The 20,323-nt window shown below is 56.4% G+C and overlaps 79 pseudogenes; all 79 read right to left on the bottom strand.

Annotated features, from left to right (window-relative positions):
• Window positions 1-52: 52 nt before the first annotated feature.
• LOC136592547 (5S ribosomal RNA) lies at window positions 53-171 on the bottom strand (annotated as a pseudogene).
• Window positions 172-251: 80 nt separating this feature from the next.
• LOC136592434 (5S ribosomal RNA) lies at window positions 252-370 on the bottom strand (annotated as a pseudogene).
• An 80-nt stretch (window positions 371-450) lies between these two features.
• Window positions 451-569, bottom strand: LOC136592548 (5S ribosomal RNA; annotated as a pseudogene).
• An 80-nt stretch (window positions 570-649) lies between these two features.
• On the bottom strand, window positions 650-768 carry LOC136592435 (5S ribosomal RNA; annotated as a pseudogene).
• An 80-nt stretch (window positions 769-848) lies between these two features.
• LOC136592436 (5S ribosomal RNA) lies at window positions 849-967 on the bottom strand (annotated as a pseudogene).
• Window positions 968-1,246: 279 nt separating this feature from the next.
• Window positions 1,247-1,365, bottom strand: LOC136592549 (5S ribosomal RNA; annotated as a pseudogene).
• Window positions 1,366-1,843: 478 nt separating this feature from the next.
• LOC136592502 (5S ribosomal RNA) lies at window positions 1,844-1,962 on the bottom strand (annotated as a pseudogene).
• An 80-nt stretch (window positions 1,963-2,042) lies between these two features.
• On the bottom strand, window positions 2,043-2,161 carry LOC136592438 (5S ribosomal RNA; annotated as a pseudogene).
• An 80-nt stretch (window positions 2,162-2,241) lies between these two features.
• Window positions 2,242-2,360, bottom strand: LOC136592532 (5S ribosomal RNA; annotated as a pseudogene).
• Window positions 2,361-2,440: 80 nt separating this feature from the next.
• Window positions 2,441-2,559, bottom strand: LOC136592494 (5S ribosomal RNA; annotated as a pseudogene).
• Window positions 2,560-2,838: 279 nt separating this feature from the next.
• On the bottom strand, window positions 2,839-2,957 carry LOC136592562 (5S ribosomal RNA; annotated as a pseudogene).
• Window positions 2,958-3,236: 279 nt separating this feature from the next.
• LOC136592550 (5S ribosomal RNA) lies at window positions 3,237-3,355 on the bottom strand (annotated as a pseudogene).
• An 80-nt stretch (window positions 3,356-3,435) lies between these two features.
• On the bottom strand, window positions 3,436-3,554 carry LOC136592439 (5S ribosomal RNA; annotated as a pseudogene).
• An 80-nt stretch (window positions 3,555-3,634) lies between these two features.
• On the bottom strand, window positions 3,635-3,753 carry LOC136592440 (5S ribosomal RNA; annotated as a pseudogene).
• A 279-nt stretch (window positions 3,754-4,032) lies between these two features.
• LOC136592551 (5S ribosomal RNA) lies at window positions 4,033-4,151 on the bottom strand (annotated as a pseudogene).
• Window positions 4,152-4,231: 80 nt separating this feature from the next.
• Window positions 4,232-4,350, bottom strand: LOC136592495 (5S ribosomal RNA; annotated as a pseudogene).
• An 80-nt stretch (window positions 4,351-4,430) lies between these two features.
• On the bottom strand, window positions 4,431-4,549 carry LOC136592507 (5S ribosomal RNA; annotated as a pseudogene).
• Window positions 4,550-4,629: 80 nt separating this feature from the next.
• Window positions 4,630-4,748, bottom strand: LOC136592544 (5S ribosomal RNA; annotated as a pseudogene).
• Window positions 4,749-4,828: 80 nt separating this feature from the next.
• On the bottom strand, window positions 4,829-4,947 carry LOC136592556 (5S ribosomal RNA; annotated as a pseudogene).
• Window positions 4,948-5,027: 80 nt separating this feature from the next.
• Window positions 5,028-5,146, bottom strand: LOC136592569 (5S ribosomal RNA; annotated as a pseudogene).
• Window positions 5,147-5,226: 80 nt separating this feature from the next.
• On the bottom strand, window positions 5,227-5,344 carry LOC136592411 (5S ribosomal RNA; annotated as a pseudogene).
• An 80-nt stretch (window positions 5,345-5,424) lies between these two features.
• On the bottom strand, window positions 5,425-5,543 carry LOC136592581 (5S ribosomal RNA; annotated as a pseudogene).
• Window positions 5,544-5,623: 80 nt separating this feature from the next.
• Window positions 5,624-5,742, bottom strand: LOC136592552 (5S ribosomal RNA; annotated as a pseudogene).
• A 478-nt stretch (window positions 5,743-6,220) lies between these two features.
• Window positions 6,221-6,339, bottom strand: LOC136592588 (5S ribosomal RNA; annotated as a pseudogene).
• An 80-nt stretch (window positions 6,340-6,419) lies between these two features.
• On the bottom strand, window positions 6,420-6,538 carry LOC136592589 (5S ribosomal RNA; annotated as a pseudogene).
• A 476-nt stretch (window positions 6,539-7,014) lies between these two features.
• On the bottom strand, window positions 7,015-7,133 carry LOC136592508 (5S ribosomal RNA; annotated as a pseudogene).
• Window positions 7,134-7,213: 80 nt separating this feature from the next.
• LOC136592591 (5S ribosomal RNA) lies at window positions 7,214-7,332 on the bottom strand (annotated as a pseudogene).
• An 80-nt stretch (window positions 7,333-7,412) lies between these two features.
• On the bottom strand, window positions 7,413-7,531 carry LOC136592491 (5S ribosomal RNA; annotated as a pseudogene).
• Window positions 7,532-7,611: 80 nt separating this feature from the next.
• On the bottom strand, window positions 7,612-7,730 carry LOC136592463 (5S ribosomal RNA; annotated as a pseudogene).
• A 79-nt stretch (window positions 7,731-7,809) lies between these two features.
• LOC136592561 (5S ribosomal RNA) lies at window positions 7,810-7,927 on the bottom strand (annotated as a pseudogene).
• An 80-nt stretch (window positions 7,928-8,007) lies between these two features.
• LOC136592592 (5S ribosomal RNA) lies at window positions 8,008-8,126 on the bottom strand (annotated as a pseudogene).
• Window positions 8,127-8,206: 80 nt separating this feature from the next.
• On the bottom strand, window positions 8,207-8,325 carry LOC136592441 (5S ribosomal RNA; annotated as a pseudogene).
• A 279-nt stretch (window positions 8,326-8,604) lies between these two features.
• Window positions 8,605-8,723, bottom strand: LOC136592553 (5S ribosomal RNA; annotated as a pseudogene).
• Window positions 8,724-8,803: 80 nt separating this feature from the next.
• LOC136592442 (5S ribosomal RNA) lies at window positions 8,804-8,922 on the bottom strand (annotated as a pseudogene).
• Window positions 8,923-9,200: 278 nt separating this feature from the next.
• LOC136592554 (5S ribosomal RNA) lies at window positions 9,201-9,319 on the bottom strand (annotated as a pseudogene).
• Window positions 9,320-9,598: 279 nt separating this feature from the next.
• Window positions 9,599-9,717, bottom strand: LOC136592443 (5S ribosomal RNA; annotated as a pseudogene).
• An 82-nt stretch (window positions 9,718-9,799) lies between these two features.
• LOC136592593 (5S ribosomal RNA) lies at window positions 9,800-9,918 on the bottom strand (annotated as a pseudogene).
• A 279-nt stretch (window positions 9,919-10,197) lies between these two features.
• LOC136592510 (5S ribosomal RNA) lies at window positions 10,198-10,316 on the bottom strand (annotated as a pseudogene).
• Window positions 10,317-10,396: 80 nt separating this feature from the next.
• On the bottom strand, window positions 10,397-10,515 carry LOC136592594 (5S ribosomal RNA; annotated as a pseudogene).
• Window positions 10,516-10,595: 80 nt separating this feature from the next.
• LOC136592595 (5S ribosomal RNA) lies at window positions 10,596-10,714 on the bottom strand (annotated as a pseudogene).
• An 80-nt stretch (window positions 10,715-10,794) lies between these two features.
• Window positions 10,795-10,913, bottom strand: LOC136592596 (5S ribosomal RNA; annotated as a pseudogene).
• An 80-nt stretch (window positions 10,914-10,993) lies between these two features.
• On the bottom strand, window positions 10,994-11,111 carry LOC136592413 (5S ribosomal RNA; annotated as a pseudogene).
• An 80-nt stretch (window positions 11,112-11,191) lies between these two features.
• On the bottom strand, window positions 11,192-11,310 carry LOC136592454 (5S ribosomal RNA; annotated as a pseudogene).
• Window positions 11,311-11,587: 277 nt separating this feature from the next.
• Window positions 11,588-11,706, bottom strand: LOC136592597 (5S ribosomal RNA; annotated as a pseudogene).
• An 80-nt stretch (window positions 11,707-11,786) lies between these two features.
• LOC136592496 (5S ribosomal RNA) lies at window positions 11,787-11,905 on the bottom strand (annotated as a pseudogene).
• A 278-nt stretch (window positions 11,906-12,183) lies between these two features.
• LOC136592511 (5S ribosomal RNA) lies at window positions 12,184-12,302 on the bottom strand (annotated as a pseudogene).
• An 80-nt stretch (window positions 12,303-12,382) lies between these two features.
• Window positions 12,383-12,501, bottom strand: LOC136592598 (5S ribosomal RNA; annotated as a pseudogene).
• Window positions 12,502-12,779: 278 nt separating this feature from the next.
• LOC136592586 (5S ribosomal RNA) lies at window positions 12,780-12,899 on the bottom strand (annotated as a pseudogene).
• An 80-nt stretch (window positions 12,900-12,979) lies between these two features.
• LOC136592600 (5S ribosomal RNA) lies at window positions 12,980-13,098 on the bottom strand (annotated as a pseudogene).
• An 80-nt stretch (window positions 13,099-13,178) lies between these two features.
• On the bottom strand, window positions 13,179-13,297 carry LOC136592602 (5S ribosomal RNA; annotated as a pseudogene).
• An 80-nt stretch (window positions 13,298-13,377) lies between these two features.
• Window positions 13,378-13,496, bottom strand: LOC136592603 (5S ribosomal RNA; annotated as a pseudogene).
• Window positions 13,497-13,576: 80 nt separating this feature from the next.
• LOC136592604 (5S ribosomal RNA) lies at window positions 13,577-13,695 on the bottom strand (annotated as a pseudogene).
• Window positions 13,696-13,973: 278 nt separating this feature from the next.
• Window positions 13,974-14,092, bottom strand: LOC136592513 (5S ribosomal RNA; annotated as a pseudogene).
• Window positions 14,093-14,172: 80 nt separating this feature from the next.
• Window positions 14,173-14,290, bottom strand: LOC136592574 (5S ribosomal RNA; annotated as a pseudogene).
• An 80-nt stretch (window positions 14,291-14,370) lies between these two features.
• Window positions 14,371-14,489, bottom strand: LOC136592489 (5S ribosomal RNA; annotated as a pseudogene).
• Window positions 14,490-14,589: 100 nt separating this feature from the next.
• On the bottom strand, window positions 14,590-14,708 carry LOC136592605 (5S ribosomal RNA; annotated as a pseudogene).
• An 80-nt stretch (window positions 14,709-14,788) lies between these two features.
• On the bottom strand, window positions 14,789-14,907 carry LOC136592444 (5S ribosomal RNA; annotated as a pseudogene).
• A 79-nt stretch (window positions 14,908-14,986) lies between these two features.
• On the bottom strand, window positions 14,987-15,105 carry LOC136592606 (5S ribosomal RNA; annotated as a pseudogene).
• An 80-nt stretch (window positions 15,106-15,185) lies between these two features.
• LOC136592607 (5S ribosomal RNA) lies at window positions 15,186-15,304 on the bottom strand (annotated as a pseudogene).
• Window positions 15,305-15,384: 80 nt separating this feature from the next.
• LOC136592608 (5S ribosomal RNA) lies at window positions 15,385-15,503 on the bottom strand (annotated as a pseudogene).
• A 79-nt stretch (window positions 15,504-15,582) lies between these two features.
• LOC136592609 (5S ribosomal RNA) lies at window positions 15,583-15,701 on the bottom strand (annotated as a pseudogene).
• Window positions 15,702-15,781: 80 nt separating this feature from the next.
• On the bottom strand, window positions 15,782-15,900 carry LOC136592610 (5S ribosomal RNA; annotated as a pseudogene).
• An 80-nt stretch (window positions 15,901-15,980) lies between these two features.
• Window positions 15,981-16,099, bottom strand: LOC136592613 (5S ribosomal RNA; annotated as a pseudogene).
• Window positions 16,100-16,179: 80 nt separating this feature from the next.
• Window positions 16,180-16,298, bottom strand: LOC136592614 (5S ribosomal RNA; annotated as a pseudogene).
• A 79-nt stretch (window positions 16,299-16,377) lies between these two features.
• Window positions 16,378-16,496, bottom strand: LOC136592615 (5S ribosomal RNA; annotated as a pseudogene).
• Window positions 16,497-16,576: 80 nt separating this feature from the next.
• LOC136592616 (5S ribosomal RNA) lies at window positions 16,577-16,695 on the bottom strand (annotated as a pseudogene).
• Window positions 16,696-16,775: 80 nt separating this feature from the next.
• Window positions 16,776-16,894, bottom strand: LOC136592514 (5S ribosomal RNA; annotated as a pseudogene).
• An 81-nt stretch (window positions 16,895-16,975) lies between these two features.
• On the bottom strand, window positions 16,976-17,094 carry LOC136592617 (5S ribosomal RNA; annotated as a pseudogene).
• Window positions 17,095-17,174: 80 nt separating this feature from the next.
• LOC136592445 (5S ribosomal RNA) lies at window positions 17,175-17,293 on the bottom strand (annotated as a pseudogene).
• An 80-nt stretch (window positions 17,294-17,373) lies between these two features.
• Window positions 17,374-17,492, bottom strand: LOC136592353 (5S ribosomal RNA; annotated as a pseudogene).
• Window positions 17,493-17,571: 79 nt separating this feature from the next.
• On the bottom strand, window positions 17,572-17,690 carry LOC136592446 (5S ribosomal RNA; annotated as a pseudogene).
• A 278-nt stretch (window positions 17,691-17,968) lies between these two features.
• On the bottom strand, window positions 17,969-18,087 carry LOC136592555 (5S ribosomal RNA; annotated as a pseudogene).
• Window positions 18,088-18,364: 277 nt separating this feature from the next.
• LOC136592575 (5S ribosomal RNA) lies at window positions 18,365-18,484 on the bottom strand (annotated as a pseudogene).
• Window positions 18,485-18,564: 80 nt separating this feature from the next.
• LOC136592354 (5S ribosomal RNA) lies at window positions 18,565-18,683 on the bottom strand (annotated as a pseudogene).
• Window positions 18,684-18,763: 80 nt separating this feature from the next.
• Window positions 18,764-18,882, bottom strand: LOC136592355 (5S ribosomal RNA; annotated as a pseudogene).
• A 675-nt stretch (window positions 18,883-19,557) lies between these two features.
• LOC136592356 (5S ribosomal RNA) lies at window positions 19,558-19,676 on the bottom strand (annotated as a pseudogene).
• An 80-nt stretch (window positions 19,677-19,756) lies between these two features.
• LOC136592450 (5S ribosomal RNA) lies at window positions 19,757-19,875 on the bottom strand (annotated as a pseudogene).
• Window positions 19,876-19,955: 80 nt separating this feature from the next.
• LOC136592357 (5S ribosomal RNA) lies at window positions 19,956-20,074 on the bottom strand (annotated as a pseudogene).
• An 80-nt stretch (window positions 20,075-20,154) lies between these two features.
• LOC136592359 (5S ribosomal RNA) lies at window positions 20,155-20,273 on the bottom strand (annotated as a pseudogene).
• Between the last annotated feature and the right edge of the window lie 50 nt (window positions 20,274-20,323).

The following is a 20,323-nucleotide window of genomic DNA, read 5'->3' on the forward strand; positions in this document are numbered from 1 at the left end:
TGCAGTGCGAACGCACCTCCGAAAAGGAAAGAAACCTACTCACGGCCTTAAAAGTCAACGGGACCTGGGATTCCCAGCCGGTCACCTATACTGGTACTTGCCAGGCCTCAAGCTGGCTGGCGGCCGCGATCTGACGAGAGCAGGCACATTCAGCTTAGAATGCCCGTTGACAGCTCCTCCTCCTTTCCTATGGGCTTTCTGCAGTGCGAACGCACCTCCGAAAAGGAAAGAAACCTACTCACGGCCTTAAAAGTCAACAGGACCTGGGATTCCCAGCCGGTCACCCATACTGGTACTTGCCAGGCCTCAAGCTGGCTGGCGGCCGCGATCTGACGAGAGCAGGCACATTCAGCTTAGAATGCCCGTTGACAGCTCCTCCTCCTTTCCTATGGGCTTTCTGCAGTGCGAACGCACCTCCGAAAAGGAAAGAAACCTACTCACGGCCTTAAAAGTCAACGGGACCTGGGATTCCCAGCCGGTCACCTATACTGGTACTTGCCAGGCCTCAAGCTGGCTGGCGGCCGCGATCTGACGAGAGCAGGCACATTCAGCTTAGAATGCCCGTTGACAGCTCCTCCTCCTTTCCTATGGGCTTTCTGCAGTGCGAACGCACCTCCGAAAAGGAAAGAAACCTACTCACGGCCTTAAAAGTCAACAGGACCTGGGATTCCCAGCCGGTCACCCATACTGGTACTTGCCAGGCCTCAAGCTGGCTGGCGGCCGCGATCTGACGAGAGCAGGCACATTCAGCTTAGAATGCCCGTTGACAGCTCCTCCTCCTTTCCTATGGGCTTTCTGCAGTGCGAACGCACCTCCGAAAAGGAAAGAAACCTACTCACGGCCTTAAAAGTCAACAGGACCTGGGATTCCCAGCCGGTCACCCATACTGGTACTTGCCAGGCCTCAAGCTGGCTGGCGGCCGCGATCTGACGAGAGCAGGCACATTCAGCTTAGAATGCCCGTTGACAGCTCCTCCTCCTTTCCTATGGGCTTTCTGCAGTGCGAACGCACCTCCGAAAAGGAAAGAAACCTACTCACGGCCTTAAAAGTCAACGGGACCTGGGATTCCCAGCCGGTCACCCATACTGGTACTTGCCAGGCCTCAAGCTGGCTGGCGGCCGCGATCTGAAGAAGACAGGCACATTCAGCTTAGAATGCCCGTTGACTGCTCCTCCTCCTTTCCTATGGGCTTTCTGCAGTGCGAACGCACCTCCGAAAAGGAAAGAAACCTACTCACGGCCTTAAAAGTCAACGGGACCTGGGATTCCCAGCCGGTCACCTATACTGGTACTTGCCAGGCCTCAAGCTGGCTGGCGGCCGCGATCTGACGAGAGCAGGCACATTCAGCTTAGAATGCCCGTTGACAGCTCCTCCTCCTTTCCTATGGGCTTTCTGCAGTGCGAACGCACCTCCGAAAAGGAAAGAAACCTACTCACGGCCTTAAAAGTCAACGGGACCTGGGATTCCCAGCCGGTCACCCATACTGGTACTTGCCAGGCCTCAAGCTGGCTGGCGGCCGCGATCTGAAGAAGACAGGCACATTCAGCTTAGAATGCCCGTTGACTGCTCCTCCTCCTTTCCTATGGGCTTTCTGCAGTGCGAACGCACCTCCGAAAAGGAAAGAAACCTACTCACGGCCTTAAAAGTCAACGGGACCTGGGATTCCCAGCCGGTCACGAGTACTGGTACTTGCCAGACCTCAAGCTGGCTGGTGGCCGCGATCTGATGAGAGCAGGCACATTCAGCTTAGAATGCCCGTTGACAGCTCCTCCTCCTTTCCTATGGGCTTTCTGCAGTGCGAACGCACCTCCGAAAAGGAAAGAAACCTACTCACGGCCTTAAAAGTCAACGGGACCTGGGATTCCCAGCCGGTCACCCATACTGGTACTTGCCAGGCCTCAAGCTGGCTGGCGGCCGCAATCTGACGAGAGCAGGCACATTCAGCTTAGAATGCCCGTTGACAGCTCCTCCTCCTTTCCTATGGGCTTTCTGCAGTGCGAACGCACCTCCGAAAAGGAAAGAAACCTACTCACGGCCTTAAAAGTCAACAGGACCTGGGATTCCCAGCCGGTCACCCATACTGGTACTTGCCAGGCCTCAAGCTGGCTGGCGGCCGCGATCTGACGAGAGCAGGCACATTCAGCTTAGAATGCCCGTTGACAGCTCCTCATCCTTTCCTATGGGCTTTCTGCAGTGCGAACGCACCTCCGAAAAGGAAAGAAACCTACTCACGGCCTTAAAAGTCAACGGGACCTGGGATTCCCAGCCGGTCACCCATACTGGTACTTGCCAGGCCTCAAGCTGGCTGGCGGCCGCGATCTGACGAGAGCAGGCACATTCAGCTTAGAATGCCCGTTGACAGCTCCTCCTCCTTTCCTATGGGCTTTCTGCAGTGCGAACGCACCTCCGAAAAGGAAAGAAACCTACTCACGGCCTTAAAAGTCAACGGGACCTGGGATTCCCAGCCGGTCACCCATACTGGTACTTGCCAGGCCTCAAGCTGGCTGGCGGCCACGATCTGACGAGAGCAGGCACATTCAGCTTAGAATGCCCGTTGACAGCTCCTCCTCCTTTCCTATGGGCTTTCTGCAGTGCGAACGCACCTCCGAAAAGGAAAGAAACCTACTCACGGACTTAAAAGTCAACGGGACCTGGGATTCCCAGCCATTCACCCATACTGGTACTTGCCAGGCCTCAAGCTGGCTGGCGGCCGCGATCTGACGAGAGCAGGCACATTCAGCTTAGAATGCCCGTTGACAGCTCCTCCTCCTTTCCTATGGGCTTTCTGCAGTGCGAACGCACCTCCGAAAAGGAAAGAAACCTACTCACGGCCTTAAAAGTCAACAGAACCTGGGATTCCTAGCCGGTCACCCATACTGGTACTTGCCAGGCCTCAAGCTGGCTGGCGGCCGCGATCTGACGAGAGCAGGCACATTCAGCTTAGAATGCCCGTTGACAGCTCCTCCTCCTTTCCTATGGGCTTTCTGCAGTGCGAACGCACCTCCGAAAAGGAAAGAAACCTACTCACGGCCTTAAAAGTCAACGGGACCTGGGATTCCCAGCCGGTCACCCATACTGGTACTTGCCAGGCCTCAAGCTGGCTGGCGGCCGCGATCTGAAGAAGACAGGCACATTCAGCTTAGAATGCCCGTTGACTGCTCCTCCTCCTTTCCTATGGGCTTTCTGCAGTGCGAACGCACCTCCGAAAAGGAAAGAAACCTACTCACGGCCTTAAAAGTCAACGGGACCTGGGATTCCCAGCCGGTCACCTATACTGGTACTTGCCAGGCCTCAAGCTGGCTGGCGGCCGCGATCTGACGAGAGCAGGCACATTCAGCTTAGAATGCCCGTTGACAGCTCCTCCTCCTTTCCTATGGGCTTTCTGCAGTGCGAACGCACCTCCGAAAAGGAAAGAAACCTACTCACGGCCTTAAAAGTCAACAGGACCTGGGATTCCCAGCCGGTCACCCATACTGGTACTTGCCAGGCCTCAAGCTGGCTGGCGGCCGCGATCTGACGAGAGCAGGCACATTCAGCTTAGAATGCCCGTTGACAGCTCCTCCTCCTTTCCTATGGGCTTTCTGCAGTGCGAACGCACCTCCGAAAAGGAAAGAAACCTACTCACGGCCTTAAAAGTCAACAGGACCTGGGATTCCCAGCCGGTCACCCATACTGGTACTTGCCAGGCCTCAAGCTGGCTGGCGGCCGCGATCTGACGAGAGCAGGCACATTCAGCTTAGAATGCCCGTTGACAGCTCCTCCTCCTTTCCTATGGGCTTTCTGCAGTGCGAACGCACCTCCGAAAAGGAAAGAAACCTACTCACGGCCTTAAAAGTCAACGGGACCTGGGATTCCCAGCCGGTCACCCATACTGGTACTTGCCAGGCCTCAAGCTGGCTGGCGGCCGCGATCTGAAGAAGACAGGCACATTCAGCTTAGAATGCCCGTTGACTGCTCCTCCTCCTTTCCTATGGGCTTTCTGCAGTGCGAACGCACCTCCGAAAAGGAAAGAAACCTACTCACGGCCTTAAAAGTCAACGGGACCTGGGATTCCCAGCCGGTCACCTATACTGGTACTTGCCAGGCCTCAAGCTGGCTGGCGGCCGCGATCTGACGAGAGCAGGCACATTCAGCTTAGAATGCCCGTTGACAGCTCCTCCTCCTTTCCTATGGGCTTTCTGCAGTGCGAACGCACCTCCGAAAAGGAAAGAAACCTACTCACGGCCTTAAAAGTCAACGGGACCTGGGATTCCCAGCCGGTCACCCATACTGGTACTTGCCAGGCCTCAAGCTGGCTGGCGGCCACGATCTGACGAGAGCAGGCACATTCAGCTTAGAATGCCCGTTGACAGCTCCTCCTCCTTTCCTATGGGCTTTCTGCAGTGCGAACGCACCTCCGAAAAGGAAAGAAACCTACTCACGGCCTTAAAAGTCAACGGGACCTGGGATTCCCAGCCGGTCACCCATACTGGTACTTGCCAGGCCTCAAGCTGGCTGGCGGCCGTGATCTGACGAGAGCAGGCACATTCAGCTTAGAATGCCCGTTGACAGCTCCTCCTCCTTTCCTATGGGCTTTCTGCAGTGCGAACGCACCTCCGAAAAGGAAAGAAACCTACTCACGGCCTTAAAAGTCAACGGGACCTGGGATTCCCAGCCGGTCACCCATACTGGTACTTGCCAGGCCTCAAGCTGGCTGGCGGCCGCGATCTGACGAGAGCAGGCACATTCAGCTTAGAATGCCCGTTGACAGCTCCTCCTCCTTTCCTATGGGCTTTCTGCAGTGCGAACGCACCTCCGAAAAGGAAAGAAACCTACTCACGGCCTTAAAAGTCAACGGGACCTGGGATTCCCAGCCGGTCACCCATACTGGTACTTGCCAGGCCTCAAGCTGGCTGGCGGCCGCGATCTGACGAGAGCAGGCACATTCAGCTTAGAATGCCCGTTGACAGCTCCTCCTCCTTTCCTATGGGCTTTCTGCAGTGCGAACGCACCTCCGAAAAGGAAAGAAACCTACTCACGGCCTTAAAAGTCAACGGGACCTGGGATTCCCAGCCGGTCACCCATACTGGTACTTGCCAGGCCTCAAGCTGGCTGGCGGCCGCGATCTGACGAGAGCAGGCACATTCAGCTTAGAATGCCCGTTGACAGCTCCTCCTCCTTTCCTATGGGCTTTCTGCAGTGCGAACGCACCTCCGAAAAGGAAAGAAACCTACTCACGGCCTTAAAAGTCAACGGGACCTGGATTCCCAGCCGGTCACCCATACTGGTACTTGCCAGGCCTCAAGCTGGCTGGCGGCCGCGATCTGACGAGAGCAGGCACATTCAGCTTAGAATGCCCGTTGACAGCTCCTCCTCCTTTCCTATGGGCTTTCTGCAGTGCGAACGCACCTCCGAAAAGGAAAGAAACCTACTCACGGACTTAAAAGTCAACGGGACCTGGGATTCCCAGCCGGTCACCCATACTGGTACTTGCCAGGCCTCAAGCTGGCTGGCGGCCGCGATCTGACGAGAGCAGGCACATTCAGCTTAGAATGCCCGTTGACAGCTCCTCCTCCTTTCCTATGGGCTTTCTGCAGTGCGAACGCACCTCCGAAAAGGAAAGAAACCTACTCACGGCCTTAAAAGTCAACGGGACCTGGGATTCCCAGCCGGTCACCTATACTGGTACTTGCCAGGCCTCAAGCTGGCTGGCGGCCGCGATCTGACGAGAGCAGGCACATTCAGCTTAGAATGCCCGTTGACAGCTCCTCCTCCTTTCCTATGGGCTTTCTGCAGTGCGAACGCACCTCCGAAAAGGAAAGAAACCTACTCACGGCCTTAAAAGTCAACGGGACCTGGGATTCCCAGCCGGTCACCCATACTGGTACTTGCCAGGCCTCAAGCTGGCTGGCGGCCGCGATCTGAAGAAGACAGGCACATTCAGCTTAGAATGCCCGTTGACTGCTCCTCCTCCTTTCCTATGGGCTTTCTGCAGTGCGAACGCACCTCCGAAAAGGAAAGAAACCTACTCACGGCCTTAAAAGTCAACGGGACCTGGGATTCCCAGCCGGTCACCTATACTGGTACTTGCCAGTCCTCAAGCTGGCTGGCGGCCGCGATCTGATGAGAGCAGGCACATTCAGCTTAGAATGCCCGTTGACAGCTCCTCCTCCTTTCCTATGGGCTTTCTGCAGTGCGAACGCACCTCCGAAAAGGAAAGAAACCTACTCACGGCCTTAAAAGTCAACGGGACCTGGGATTCCCAGCCGGTCACCCATACTGGTACTTGCCAGGCCTCAAGCTGGCTGGCGGCCGCGATCTGACGAGAGCAGGCACATTCAGCTTAGAATGCCCGTTGACAGCTCCTCCTCCTTTCCTATGGGCTTTCTGCAGTGCGAACGCACCTCCGAAAAGGAAAGAAACCTACTCACGGCCTTAAAAGTCAACGGGACCTGGGATTCCCAGCCGGTCACCCATACTGGTACTTGCCAGGCCTCAAGCTGGCTGGCGGCCGCGATCTGACGAGAGCAGGCACATTCAGCTTAGAATGCCCGTTGACAGCTCCTCCTCCTTTCCTATGGGCTTTCTGCAGTGCGAACGCACCTCCGAAAAGGAAAGAAACCTACTCACGGCCTTAAAAGTCAACGGGACCTGGGATTCCCAGCCGGTCACCCATACTGGTACTTGCCAGGCCTCAAGCTGGCTGGCGGCCGCGATCTGACGAGAGCAGGCACATTCTGCTTAGAATGCCAGTTGACAGCTCCTCCTCCTTTCCTATGGGCTTTCTGCAGTGCGAACGCACCTCCGAAAAGGAAAGAAACCTACTCACGGCCTTAAAAGTCAACGGGACCTGGGATTCCCAGCCGGTCACCCATACTGGTACTTGCCAGGCCTCAAGCTGGCTGGCGGCCACGATCTGACGAGAGCAGGCACATTCAGCTTAGAACCCGTTGACAGCTCCTCCTCCTTTCCTATGGGCTTTCTGCAGTGCGAACGCACCTCCGAAAAGGAAAGAAACCTACTCACGGCCTTAAAAGTCAACGGGACCTGGGATTCCCAGCCGGTCACCCATACTGGTACTTGCCAGGCCTCAAGCTGGCTGGCGGCCGTGATCTGACGAGAGCAGGCACATTCAGCTTAGAATGCCCGTTGACAGCTCCTCCTCCTTTCCTATGGGCTTTCTGCAGTGCGAACGCACCTCCGAAAAGGAAAGAAACCTACTCACGGCCTTAAAAGTCAACGGGACCTGGGATTCCCAGCCGGTCACCCATACTGGTACTTGCCAGGCCTCAAGCTGGCTGGCGGCCGCGATCTGACGAGAGCAGGCACATTCAGCTTAGAATGCCCGTTGACAGCTCCTCCTCCTTTCCTATGGGCTTTCTGCAGTGCGAACGCACCTCCGAAAAGGAAAGAAACCTACTCACGGCCTTAAAAGTCAACGGGACCTGGGATTCCCAGCCGGTCACCCATACTGGTACTTGCCAGGCCTCAAGCTGGCTGGCGGCCGCGATCTGACGAGAGCAGGCACATTCAGTTTAGAATGCCCGTTGACAGCTCCTCCTCCTTTCCTATGGGCTTTCTGCAGTGTGAACGCACCTCCGAAAAGGAAAGAAACCTACTCACGGCCTTAAAAGTCAACGGGACCTGGGATTCCCAGCCGGTCACCCATACTGGTACTTGCCAGGCCTCAAGCTGGCTGGCGGCCGCGATCCGACGAGAGCAGGCACATTCAGCTTAGAATGCCCGTTGACAGCTCCTCCTCCTTTCCTATGGCTTTCTGCAGTGCGAACGCACCTCCGAAAAGGAAAGAAACCTACTCACGGCCTTAAAAGTCAACGGGACCTGGATTCCCAGCCGGTCACCCATACTGGTACTTGCCAGGCCTCAAGCGGGCTGGCGGCCGCGATCTGACGAGAGCAGGCACATTCAGCTTAGAATGCCCGTTGACAGCTCCTCCTCCTTTCCTATGGGCTTTCTGCAGTGCGAACGCACCTCCGAAAAGGAAAGAAACCTACTCACGGCCTTAAAAGTCAACGGGACCTGGGATTCCCAGCCGGTCACCCATACTGGTACTTGCCAGGCCTCAAGCTGGCTGGCGGCCGCGATCTGACGAGAGCAGGCACATTCAGCTTAGAATGCCCGTTGACAGCTCCTCCTCCTTTCCTATGGGCTTTCTGCAGTGCGAACGCACCTCCGAAAAGGAAAGAAACCTACTCACGGCCTTAAAAGTCAACAGGACCTGGGATTCCCAGCCGGTCACCCATACTGGTACTTGCCAGGCCTCAAGCTGGCTGGCGGCCGCGATCTGACGAGAGCAGGCACATTCAGCTTAGAATGCCCGTTGACAGCTCCTCCTCCTTTCCTATGGGCTTTCTGCAGTGCGAACGCACCTCCGAAAAGGAAAGAAACCTACTCACGGCCTTAAAAGTCAACGGGACCTGGGATTCCCAGCCGGTCACCCATACTGGTACTTGCCAGGCCTCAAGCTGGCTGGCGGCCGCGATCTGAAGAAGACAGGCACATTCAGCTTAGAATGCCCGTTGACTGCTCCTCCTCCTTTCCTATGGGCTTTCTGCAGTGCGAACGCACCTCCGAAAAGGAAAGAAACCTACTCACGGCCTTAAAAGTCAACGGGACCTGGGATTCCCAGCCGGTCACCTATACTGGTACTTGCCAGGCCTCAAGCTGGCTGGCGGCCGCGATCTGACGAGAGCAGGCACATTCAGCTTAGAATGCCCGTTGACAGCTCCTCCTCCTTTCCTATGGGCTTTCTGCAGTGCGAACGCACCTCCGAAAAGGAAAGAAACCTACTCACGGCCTTAAAAGTCAACAGGACCTGGGATTCCCAGCCGGTCACCCATACTGGTACTTGCCAGGCCTCAAGCTGGCTGGCGGCCGCGATCTGACGAGAGCAGGCACATTCAGCTTAGAATGCCCGTTGACAGCTCCTCCTCCTTTCCTATGGGCTTTCTGCAGTGCGAACGCACCTCCGAAAAGGAAAGAAACCTACTCACGGCCTTAAAAGTCACAGGACCTGGGATTCCCAGCCGGTCACCCATACTGGTACTTGCCAGGCCTCAAGCTGGCTGGCGGCCGCGATCTGACGAGAGCAGGCACATTCAGCTTAGAATGCCCGTTGACAGCTCCTCCTCCTTTCCTATGGGCTTTCTGCAGTGCGAACGCACCTCCGAAAAGGAAAGAAACCTACTCACGGCCTTAAAAGTCAACGGGACCTGGGATTCCCAGCCGGTCACCTATACTGGTACTTGCCAGGCCTCAAGCTGGCTGGCGGCCGCGATCTGACGAGAGCAGGCACATTCAGCTTAGAATGCCCGTTGACAGCTCCTCCTCCTTTCCTATGGGATTTCTGCAGTGCGAACGCACCTCCGAAAAGGAAAGAAACCTACTCACGGCCTTAAAAGTCAACGGGACCTGGGATTCCCAGCCGGTCACCCATACTGGTACTTGCCAGGCCTCAAGCTGGCTGGCGGCCGCGATCTGAAGAAGACAGGCACATTCAGCTTAGAATGCCCGTTGACAGCTCCTCCTCCTTTCCTATGGGCTTTCTGCAGTGCGAACGCACCTCCGAAAAGGAAAGAAACCTACTCACGGCCTTAAAAGTCAACAGGACCTGGGATTCCCAGCCGGTCACCCATACTGGTACTTGCCAGGCCTCAAGCTGGCTGGCGGCCGCGATCTGACGAGAGCAGGCACATTCAGCTTAGAATGCCCGTTGACAGCTCCTCATCCTTTCCTATGGGCTTTCTGCAGTGCGAACGCACCTCCGAAAAGGAAAGAAACCCTTACTCACGGCCTTAAAAGTCAACGGGACCTGGGATTCCCAGCCGGTCACCCATACTGGTACTTGCCAGGCCTCAAGCTGGCTGGCGGCCGCGATCTGACGAGAGCAGGCACATTCAGCTTAGAATGCCCGTTGACAGCTCCTCCTCCTTTCCTATGGGCTTTCTGCAGTGCGAACGCACCTCCGAAAAGGAAAGAAACCTACTCACGGCCTTAAAAGTCAACGGGACCTGGGATTCCCAGCCGGTCACCATACTGGTACTTGCCAGGCCTCAAGCTGGCTGGCGGCCACGATCTGACGAGAGCAGGCACATTCAGCTTAGAATGCCCGTTGACAGCTCCTCCTCCTTTCCTATGGGCTTTCTGCAGTGCGAACGCACCTCCGAAAAGGAAAGAAACCTACTCACAGGCCTTAAAAGTCAACGGGACCTGGGATTCCCAGCCGGTCACCCATACTGGTACTTGCCAGGCCTCAAGCTGGCTGGCGGCCGTGATCTGACGAGAGCAGGCACATTCAGCTTAGAATGCCCGTTGACAGCTCCTCCTCCTTTCCTATGGGCTTTCTGCAGTGCGAACGCACCTCCGAAAAGGAAAGAAACCTACTCACGGCCTTAAAAGTCAACGGGACCTGGGATTCCCAGCCGGTCACCCATACTGGTACTTGCCAGGCCTCAAGCTGGCTGGCGGCCGCGATCTGACGAGAGCAGGCACATTCAGCTTAGAATGCCCGTTGACAGCTCCTCCTCCTTTCCTATGGGCTTTCTGCAGTGCGAACGCACCTCCGAAAAGGAAAGAAACCTACTCACGGCCTTAAAAGTCAACGGGACCTGGGATTCCCAGCCGGTCACCCATACTGGTACTTGCCAGGCCTCAAGCTGGCTGGCGGCCGCGATCTGACGAGAGCAGGCACATTCAGCTTAGAATGCCCGTTGACAGCTCCTCCTCCTTTCCTATGGGCTTTCTGCAGTGCGAACGCACCTCCGAAAAGGAAAGAAACCTACTCACGGCCTTAAAAGTCAACGGGACCTGGGATTCCCAGCCGGTCACCCATACTGGTACTTGCCAGGCCTCAAGCTGGCTGGCGGCCGCGATCTGACGAGAGCAGGCACATTCAGCTTAGAATGCCCGTTGACAGCTCCTCCTCCTTTCCTATGGGCTTTCTGCAGTGCGAACGCACCTCCGAAAAGGAAAGAAACCTACTCACGGCCTTAAAAGTCAACGGGACCTGGATTCCCAGCCGGTCACCCATACTGGTACTTGCCAGGCCTCAAGCTGGCTGGCGGCCGCGATCTGACGAGAGCAGGCACATTCAGCTTAGAATGCCCGTTGACAGCTCCTCCTCCTTTCCTATGGGCTTTCTGCAGTGCGAACGCACCTCCGAAAAGGAAAGAAACCTACTCACGGACTTAAAAGTCAACGGGACCTGGGATTCCCAGCCGGTCACCCATACTGGTACTTGCCAGGCCTCAAGCTGGCTGGCGGCCGCGATCTGACGAGAGCAGGCACATTCAGCTTAGAATGCCCGTTAACAGCTCCTCCTCCTTTCCTATGGGCTTTCTGCAGTGCGAACGCACCTCCGAAAAGGAAAGAAACCTACTCACGGCCTTAAAAGTCAACGGGACCTGGATTCCCAGCCGGTCACCCATACTGGTACTTGCCAGGCCTCAAGCTGGCTGGCGGCCGCGATCTGACGAGAGCAGGCACATTCAGCTTAGAATGCCGTTGACAGCTCCTCCTCCTTTCCTATGGGCTTTCTGCAGTGCGAACGCACCTCCGAAAAGGAAAGAAACCTACTCACGGCCTTAAAAGTCAACGGGACCTGGGATTCCCAGCCGGTCACCCATACTGGTACTTGCCAGGCCTCAAGCTGGCTGGCGGCCGCGATCTGACGAGAGCAGGCACATTCAGCTTAGAATGCCCGTTGACAGCTCCTCATCCTTTCCTATGGGCTTTCTGCAGTGCGAACGCACCTCCGAAAAGGAAAGAAACCTACTCACGGCCTTAAAAGTCAACGGGACCTGGGATTCCCAGCCGGTCACCCATACTGGTACTTGCCAGGCCTCAAGCTGGCTGGCGGCCACGATCTGACGAGAGCAGGCACATTCAGCTTAGAATGCCCGTTGACAGCTCCTCCTCCTTTCCTATGGGCTTTCTGCAGTGCGAACGCACCTCCGAAAAGGAAAGAAACCTACTCACGGCCTTAAAAGTCAACGGGACCTGGGATTCCCAGCGGTCACCCATACTGGTACTTGCCAGGCCTCAAGCTGGCTGGCGGCCACGATCTGACGAGAGCAGGCACATTCAGCTTAGAATGCCCGTTGACAGCTCCTCCTCCTTTCCTATGGGCTTTCTGCAGTGCGAACGCACCTCCGAAAAGGAAAGAAACCTACTCACGGCCTTAAAAGTCAACGGGACCTGGGATTCCCAGCCGGTCACCCATACTGGTACTTGCCAGGCCTCAAGCTGGCTGGCGGCCGTGATCTGACGAGAGCAGGCACATTCAGCTTAGAATGCCCGTTGACAGCTCCTCCTCCTTTCCTATGGGCTTTCTGCAGTGCGAACGCACCTCCGAAAAGGAAAGAAACCTACTCACGGCCTTAAAAGTCAACGGGACCTGGGATTCCCAGCCGGTCACCCATACTGGTACTTGCCAGGCCTCAAGCTGGCTGGCGGCCGCGATCTGACGAGAGCAGGCACATTCAGCTTAGAATGCCCGTTGACAGCTCCTCCTCCTTTCCTATGGGCTTTCTGCAGTGCGAACGCACCTCCGAAAAGGAAAGAAACCTACTCACGGCCTTAAAAGTCAACGGGACCTGGGATTCCAGCCGGTCACCCATACTGGTACTTGCCAGGCCTCAAGCTGGCTGGCGGCCGCGATCTGACGAGAGCAGGCACATTCAGCTTAGAATGCCCGTTGACAGCTCCTCCTCCTTTCCTATGGGCTTTCTGCAGTGCGAACGCACCTCCGAAAAGGAAAGAAACCTACTCACGGCCTTAAAAGTCAACGGGACCTGGGATTCCCAGCCGGTCACCCCATACTGGTACTTGCCAGGCCTCAAGCTGGCTGGCGGCCGCGATCTGACGAGAGCAGGCACATTCAGCTTAGAATGCCCGTTGACAGCTCCTCCTCCTTTCCTATGGGCTTTCTGCAGTGCGAACGCACCTCCGAAAAGGAAAGAAACCTACTCACGGCCTTAAAAGTCAACGGGACCTGGGATTCCCAGCCGGTCACCCATACTGGTACTTGCCAGGCCTCAAGCTGGCTGGCGGCCGCGATCTGACGAGAGCAGGCACATTCAGCTTAGAATGCCCGTTGACAGCTCCTCCTCCTTTCCTATGGGCTTTCTGCAGTGCGAACGCACCTCCGAAAAGGAAAGAAACCTACTCACGGACTTAAAAGTCAACGGGACCTGGGATTCCCAGCCGGTCACCCATACTGGTACTTGCCAGGCCTCAAGCTGGCTGGCGGCCGCGATCTGACGAGAGCAGGCACATTCAGCTTAGAATGCCCGTTGACAGCTCCTCCTCCTTTCCTATGGGCTTTCTGCAGTGCGAACGCACCTCCGAAAAGGAAAGAAACCTACTCACGGCCTTAAAAGTCAACGGGACCTGGGATTCCCAGCCGGTCACCCATACTGGTACTTGCCAGGCCTCAAGCTGGCTGGCGGCCGCGATCTGACGAGAGCAGGCACATTCAGCTTAGAATGCCCGTTGACAGCTCCTCCTCCTTTCCTATGGGCTTTCTGCAGTGCGAACGCACCTCCGAAAAGGAAAGAAACCTACTCACGGCCTTAAAAGTCAACGGGACCTGGGATTCCCAGCCGGTCACCCATACTGGTACTTGCCAGGCCTCAAGCTGGCTGGCGGCCGCGATCTGACGAGAGCAGGCACATTCAGCTTAGAATGCCCGTTGACAGCTCCTCATCCTTTCCTATGGGCTTTCTGCAGTGCGAACGCACCTCCGAAAAGGAAAGAAACCTACTCACGGCCTTAAAAGTCAACGGGACCTGGGATTCCCAGCCGTCACCCATACTGGTACTTGCCAGGCCTCAAGCTGGCTGGCGGCCGCGATCTGACGAGAGCAGGCACATTCAGCTTAGAATGCCCGTTGACAGCTCCTCCTCCTTTCCTATGGGCTTTCTGCAGTGCGAACGCACCTCCGAAAAGGAAAGAAACCTACTCACGGCCTTAAAAGTCAACGGGACCTGGGATTCCCAGCCGGTCACCCATACTGGTACTTGCCAGGCCTCAAGCGGGCTGGCGGCCGCGATCTGACGAGAGCAGGCACATTCAGCTTAGAATGCCCGTTGACAGCTCCTCCTCCTTTCCTATGGGCTTTCTGCAGTGCGAACGCACCTCCGAAAAGGAAAGAAACCTACCCACGGCCTTAAAAGTCAACGGGACTGGGATTCCCAGCCGGTCACCCATACTGGTACTTGCCAGGCCTCAAGCTGGCTGGCGGCCGCGATCTGACGAGAGCAGGCACATTCAGCTTAGAATGCCCGTTGACAGCTCCTCCTCCTTTCCTATGGGCTTTCTGCAGTGCGAACGCACCTCCGAAAAGGAAAGAAACCTACTCACGGCCTTAAAAGTCAACAGGACCTGGGATTCCCAGCCGGTCACCCATACTGGTACTTGCCAGGCCTCAAGCTGGCTGGCGGCCGCGATCTGACGAGAGCAGGCACATTCAGCTTAGAATGCCCGTTGAAGCAGCTCCTCCTCCCTCTTCCAGTCCGTATTTCCTATGGGCTTTCTGCCTCAGTGCGAACGCACCTCCGAAAAGGAAAGAAACCTACTCACGGCCTTAAAAGTCAACGGGACCTGGGATTCCCAGCCGGTCACCCATACTGGTACTTGCCAGGCCTCAAGCTGGCTGGCGGCCGCGATCTGACGAGAGCAGGCACATTCAGCTTAGAATGCCCGTTGACAGCTCCTCCTCCTTTCCTATGGGCTTTCTGCAGTGCGAACGCACCTCCGAAAAGGAAAGAAACCTACTCACGGCCTTAAAAGTCAACAGGACCTGGGATTCCCAGCCGGTCACCCATACTGGTACTTGCCAGGCCTCAAGCTGGCTGGCGGCCGCGATCTGACGAGAGCAGGCACATTCAGCTTAGAATGCCCGTTGACAGCTCCTCCTCCTTTCCTATGGCTTTCTGCAGTGCGAACGCACCTCCGAAAAGGAAAGAAACCTACTCACGGCCTTAAAAGTCAACGGGACCTGGGATTCCCAGCCGGTCACCCATACTGGTACTTGCCAGGCCTCAAGCTGGCTGGCGGCCGCGATCTGACGAGAGCAGGCACATTCAGCTTAGAATGCCCGTTGACAGCTCCTCCTCCTTTCCTATGGGCTTTCTGCAGTGCGAACGCACCTCCGAAAAGGAAAGAAACCTACTCACGGCCTTAAAAGTCAACGGGACCTGGGATTCCCAGCCGGTCACCCATACTGGTACTTGCCAGGCCTCAAGCTGGCTGGCGGCCGCGATCTGACGAGAGCAGGCACATTCAGCTTAGAATGCCCGTTGACAGCTCCTCCTCCTTTCCTATGGGCTTTCTGCAGTGCGAACGCACCTCCGAAAAGGAAAGAAACCTACTCACGGCCTTAAAAGTCAACGGGACCTGGGATTCCCAGCCGGTCACCCATACTGGTACTTGCCAGGCCTCAAGCTGGCTGGCGGCCGCGATCTGACGAGAGCAGGCACATTCAGCTTAGAATGCCCGTTGACAGCTCCTCCTCCTTTCCTATGGGCTTTCTGCAGTGCGAACGCACCTCCGAAAAGAAAGAAACCTACTCACGGCCTTAAAAGTCAACGGGACCTGGGATTCCCAGCCGGTCACCCATACTGGTACTTGCCAGGCCTCAAGCTGGCTGGCGGCCGCGATCTGACGAGAGCAGGCACATTCAGCTTAGAATGCCCGTTGACAGCTCCTCCTCCTTTCCTATGGGCTTTCTGCAGTGCGAACGCACCTCCGAAAAGGAAAGAAACCTACTCACGGCCTTAAAAGTCAACGGGACCTGGGATTCCCAGCCGGTCACCCATACTGGTACTTGCCAGGCCTCAAGCTGGCTGGCGGCCGCGATCTGACGAGAGCAGGCACATTCAGCTTAGAATGCCCGTTGACAGCTCCTCCTCCTTTCCTATGGGCTTTCTGCAGTGCGAACGCACCTCCGAAAAGGAAAGAAACCTACTCACGGCCTTAAAAGTCAACGGGACCTGGGATTCCCAGCCGGTCACCCATACTGGTACTTGCCAGGCCTCAAGCTGGCTGGCGGCCGCGATCTGACGAGAGCAGGCACATTCAGCTTAGAATGCCCGTTGACAGCTCCTCCTCCTTTCCTATGGGCTTTCTGCAGTGCGAACGCACCTCCGAAAAGGAAAGAAACCTACTCACGGCCTTAAAAGTCAACGGGACCTGGGATTCCCAGCCGGTCACCCATACTGGTACTTGCCAGGCCTCAAGCTGGCTGGCGGCCGCGATCTGACGAGAGCAGGCACATTCAGCTTAGAATGCCCGTTGACAGCTCCTCCTCCTTTCCTATGGCTTTCTGCAGTGCGAACGCACCTCCGAAAAGGAAAGAAACCTACTCACGGCCTTAAAAGTCAACGGGACCTGGGATTCCCAGCCGGTCACCCATACTGGTACTTGCCAGGCCTCAAGCTGGCTGGCGGCCGCGATCTGACGAGAGCAGGCACATTCAGCTTAGAATGCCCGTTGACAGCTCCTCCTCCTTTCCTATGGGCTTTCTGCAGTGCGAACGCACCTCCGAAAAGGAAAGAAACCTACTCACGGCCTTAAAAGTCAACGGGACCTGGGATTCCCAGCCGGTCACCCATACTGGTACTTGCCAGGCCTCAAGCTGGCTGGCGGCCGCGATCTGACGAGAGCAGGCACATTCAGCTTAGAATGCCCGTTGACAGCTCCTCCTCCTTTCCTATGGGCTTTCTGCAGTGCGAACGCACCTCCGAAAAGGAAAGAAACCTACTCACGGCCTTAAAAGTCAACGGGACCTGGGATTCCCAGCCGGTCACCCATACTGGTACTTGCCAGGCCTCAAGCGGGCTGGCGGCCGCGATCTGACGAGAGCAGGCACATTCAGCTTAGAATGCCCGTTGACAGCTCCTCCTCCTTTCCTATGGGCTTTCTGCAGTGCGAACGCACCTCCGAAAAGGAAAGAAACCTACCTCACGGCCTTAAAAGTCAACGGGACCTGGGATTCCCAGCCGGTCACCCATACTGGTACTTGCCAGGCCTCAAGCTGGCTGGCGGCCGCGATCTGACGAGAGCAGGCACATTCAGCTTAGAATGCCCGTTGACAGCTCCTCCTCCTTTCCTATGGGCTTTCTGCAGTGCGAACGCACCTCCGAAAAGGAAAGAAACCTACTCACGGCCTTAAAAGTCAACAGGACCTGGGATTCCCAGCCGGTCACCCATACTGGTACTTGCCAGGCCTCAAGCTGGCTGGCGGCCGCGATCTGACGAGAGCAGGCACATTCAGCTTAGAATGCCCGTTGACAGCTCCTCCTCCTTTCCTATGGGCTTTCTGCAGTGCGAACGCACCTCCGAAAAGGAAAGAAACCTACTCACGGCCTTAAAAGTCAACGGGACCTGGGATTCCCAGCCGGTCACCCATACTGGTACTTGCCAGGCCTCAAGCTGGCTGGCGGCCGCGATCTGACGAGAGCAGGCACATTCAGCTTAGAATGCCCGTTGACAGCTCCTCCTCCTTTCCTATGGCTTTCTGCAGTGCGAACGCACCTCCGAAAAGGAAAGAAACCTACTCACGGCCTTAAAAGTCAACAGGACCTGGGATTCCCAGCCGGTCACCCATACTGGTACTTGCCAGGCCTCAAGCTGGCTGGCGGCCGCGATCTGACGAGAGCAGGCACATTCAGCTTAGAATGCCCGTTGACAGCTCCTCCTCCTTTCCTATGGGCTTTCTGCAGTGCGAACGCACCTCCGAAAAGGAAGAAACCTACTCACGGCCTTAAAAGTCAACGGGACCTGGGATTCCCAGCCGGTCACCCATACTGGTACTTGCCAGGCCTCAAGCTGGCTGGCGGCCGCGATCTGAAGAAGACAGGCACATTCAGCTTAGAATGCCCGTTGACTGCTCCTCCTCCTTTCCTATGGGCTTTCTGCAGTGCGAACGCACCTCCGAAAAGGAAAGAAACCTACTCACGGCCTTAAAAGTCAACGGGACCTGGGATTCCCAGCCGGTCACCTATACTGGTACTTGCCAGGCCTCAAGCTGGCTGGCGGCCGCGATCTGACGAGAGCAGGCACATTCAGCTTAGAATGCCCGTTGACAGCTCCTCCTCCTTTCCTATGGGCTTTCTGCAGTGCGAACGCACCTCCGAAAAGGAAAGAAACCTACTCACGGCCTTAAAAGTCAACGGGACCTGGGATTCCCAGCCGGTCACCCATACTGGTACTTGCCAGGCCTCAAGCTGGCTGGCGGCCGCGATCTGACGAGACAGGCACATTCAGCTTAGAATGCCCGTTGACTGCTCCTCCTCCTTTCCTATGGGCTTTCTGCAGTGCGAACGCACCTCCGAAAAGGAAAGAAACCTACTCACGGCCTTAAAGTCAACGGGACCCTGGGATTCCCAGCCGGTCACCTATACTGGTACTTGCCAGGCCTCAAGCTGGCTGGCGGCCGCGATCTGATGAGAGCAGGCACATTCAGCTTAGAATGCCCGTTGACAGCTCCTCCTCCTTTCCTATGGGCTTTCTGCAGTGCGAACGCACCTCCGAAAAGGAAAGAAACCTACTCACGGCCTTAAAAGTCAACGGGACCTGGGATTCCCAGCCGGTCACCCATACTGGTACTTGCCAGGCCTCAAGCTGGCTGGCGGCCGCGATCTGACGAGAGCAGGCACATTCAGCTTAGAATGCCCGTTGACAGCTCCTCCTCCTTTCCTATGGGATTTCTGCAGTGCGAACGCACCTCCGAAAAGGAAAGAAACCTACTCACGGCCTTAAAAGTCAACGGGACCTGGGATTCCCAGCCGGTCACCCATACTGGTACTTGCCAGGCCTCAAGCTGGCTGGCGGCCGCGATCTGACGAGAGCAGGCACATTCAGCTTAGAATGCCCGTTGACAGCTCCTCCTCCTTTCCTATGGGCTTTCTGCAGTGCGAACGCACCTCCGAAAAGGAAAGAAACCTACTCACGGCCTTAAAAGTCAACGGGACCTGGGATTCCCAGCCGGTCACCCATACTGGTACTTGCCAGGCCTCAAGCTGGCTGGCGGCCGCGATCTGACGAGAGCAGGCACATTCTGCTTAGAATGCCAGTTGACAGCTCCTCCTCCTTTCCTATGGGCTTTCTGCAGTGCGAACGCACCTCCGAAAAGGAAAGAAACCTACTCACGGCCTTAAAAGTCAACGGGACCTGGGATTCCCAGCCGGTCACCCATACTGGTACTTGCCAGGCCTCAAGCTGGCTGGCGGCCACGATCTGACAAGAGCAGGCACATTCAGCTTAGAACCCGTTGACAGCTCCTCCTCCTTTCCTATGGGCTTTCTGCAGTGCGAACGCACCTCCGAAAAGGAAAGAAACCTACTCACGGCCTTAAAAGTCAACGGGACCTGGGATTCCCAGCCGGTCACCCATACTGGTACTTGCCAGCCCTCAAGCTGGCTGGCGGCCGTGATCTGACGAGAGCAGGCACATTCAGCTTAGAATGCCCGTTGACAGCTCCTCCTCCTTTCCTATGGGCTTTCTGCAGTGCGAACGCACCTCCGAAAAGGAAAGAAACCTACTCACGGCCTTAAAAGTCAACGGGACCTGGGATTCCCAGCCGGTCACCCATACTGGTACTTGCCAGGCCTCAAGCTGGCTGGCGGCCGCGATCTGACGAGAGCAGGCACATTCAGCTTAGAATGCCCGTTGACAGCTCCTCCTCCTTTCCTATGGGCTTTCTGCAGTGCGAACGCACCTCCGAAAAGGAAAGAAACCTACTCACGGCCTTAAATGTCAACGGGACCTGGGATTCCCAGCCGGTCACCCATACTGGTACTTGCCAGGCCTCAAGCTGGCTGGCGGCCGCGATCTGACGAGAGCAGGCACATTCAGCTTAGAATGCCCGTTGACAGCTCCTCCTCCTTTCCTATGGGCTTTCTGCAGTGCGAACGCACCTCCGAAAAGGAAAGAAACCTACTCACGGACTTAAAAGTCAACGGGACCTGGGATTCCCAGCCGGTCACCCATACTGGTACTTGCCAGGCCTCAAGCTGGCTGGCGGCCGCGATCTGACGAGAGCAGGCACATTCAGCTTAGAATGCCCGTTGACAGCTCCTCCTCCTTTCCTATGGGCTTTCTGCAGTGCGAACGCACCTCCGAAAAGGAAAGAAACCTACTCACGGCCTTAAAAGTCAACGGGACCTGGGATTCCCAGCCGGTCACCCATACTGGTACTTGCCAGGCCTCAAGCTGGCTGGCGGCCGCGATCTGACGAGAGCAGGCACATTCAGCTTAGAATGCCCGTTGACAGCTCCTCCTCCTTTCCTATGGGCTTTCTGCAGTGCGAACGCACCTCCGA

This window comes from Eleutherodactylus coqui, unplaced genomic scaffold (assembly GCF_035609145.1).
Source record: "Eleutherodactylus coqui strain aEleCoq1 unplaced genomic scaffold, aEleCoq1.hap1 HAP1_SCAFFOLD_519, whole genome shotgun sequence".
NCBI classification, from domain to species: Eukaryota; Metazoa; Chordata; class Amphibia; order Anura; family Eleutherodactylidae; genus Eleutherodactylus; species Eleutherodactylus coqui.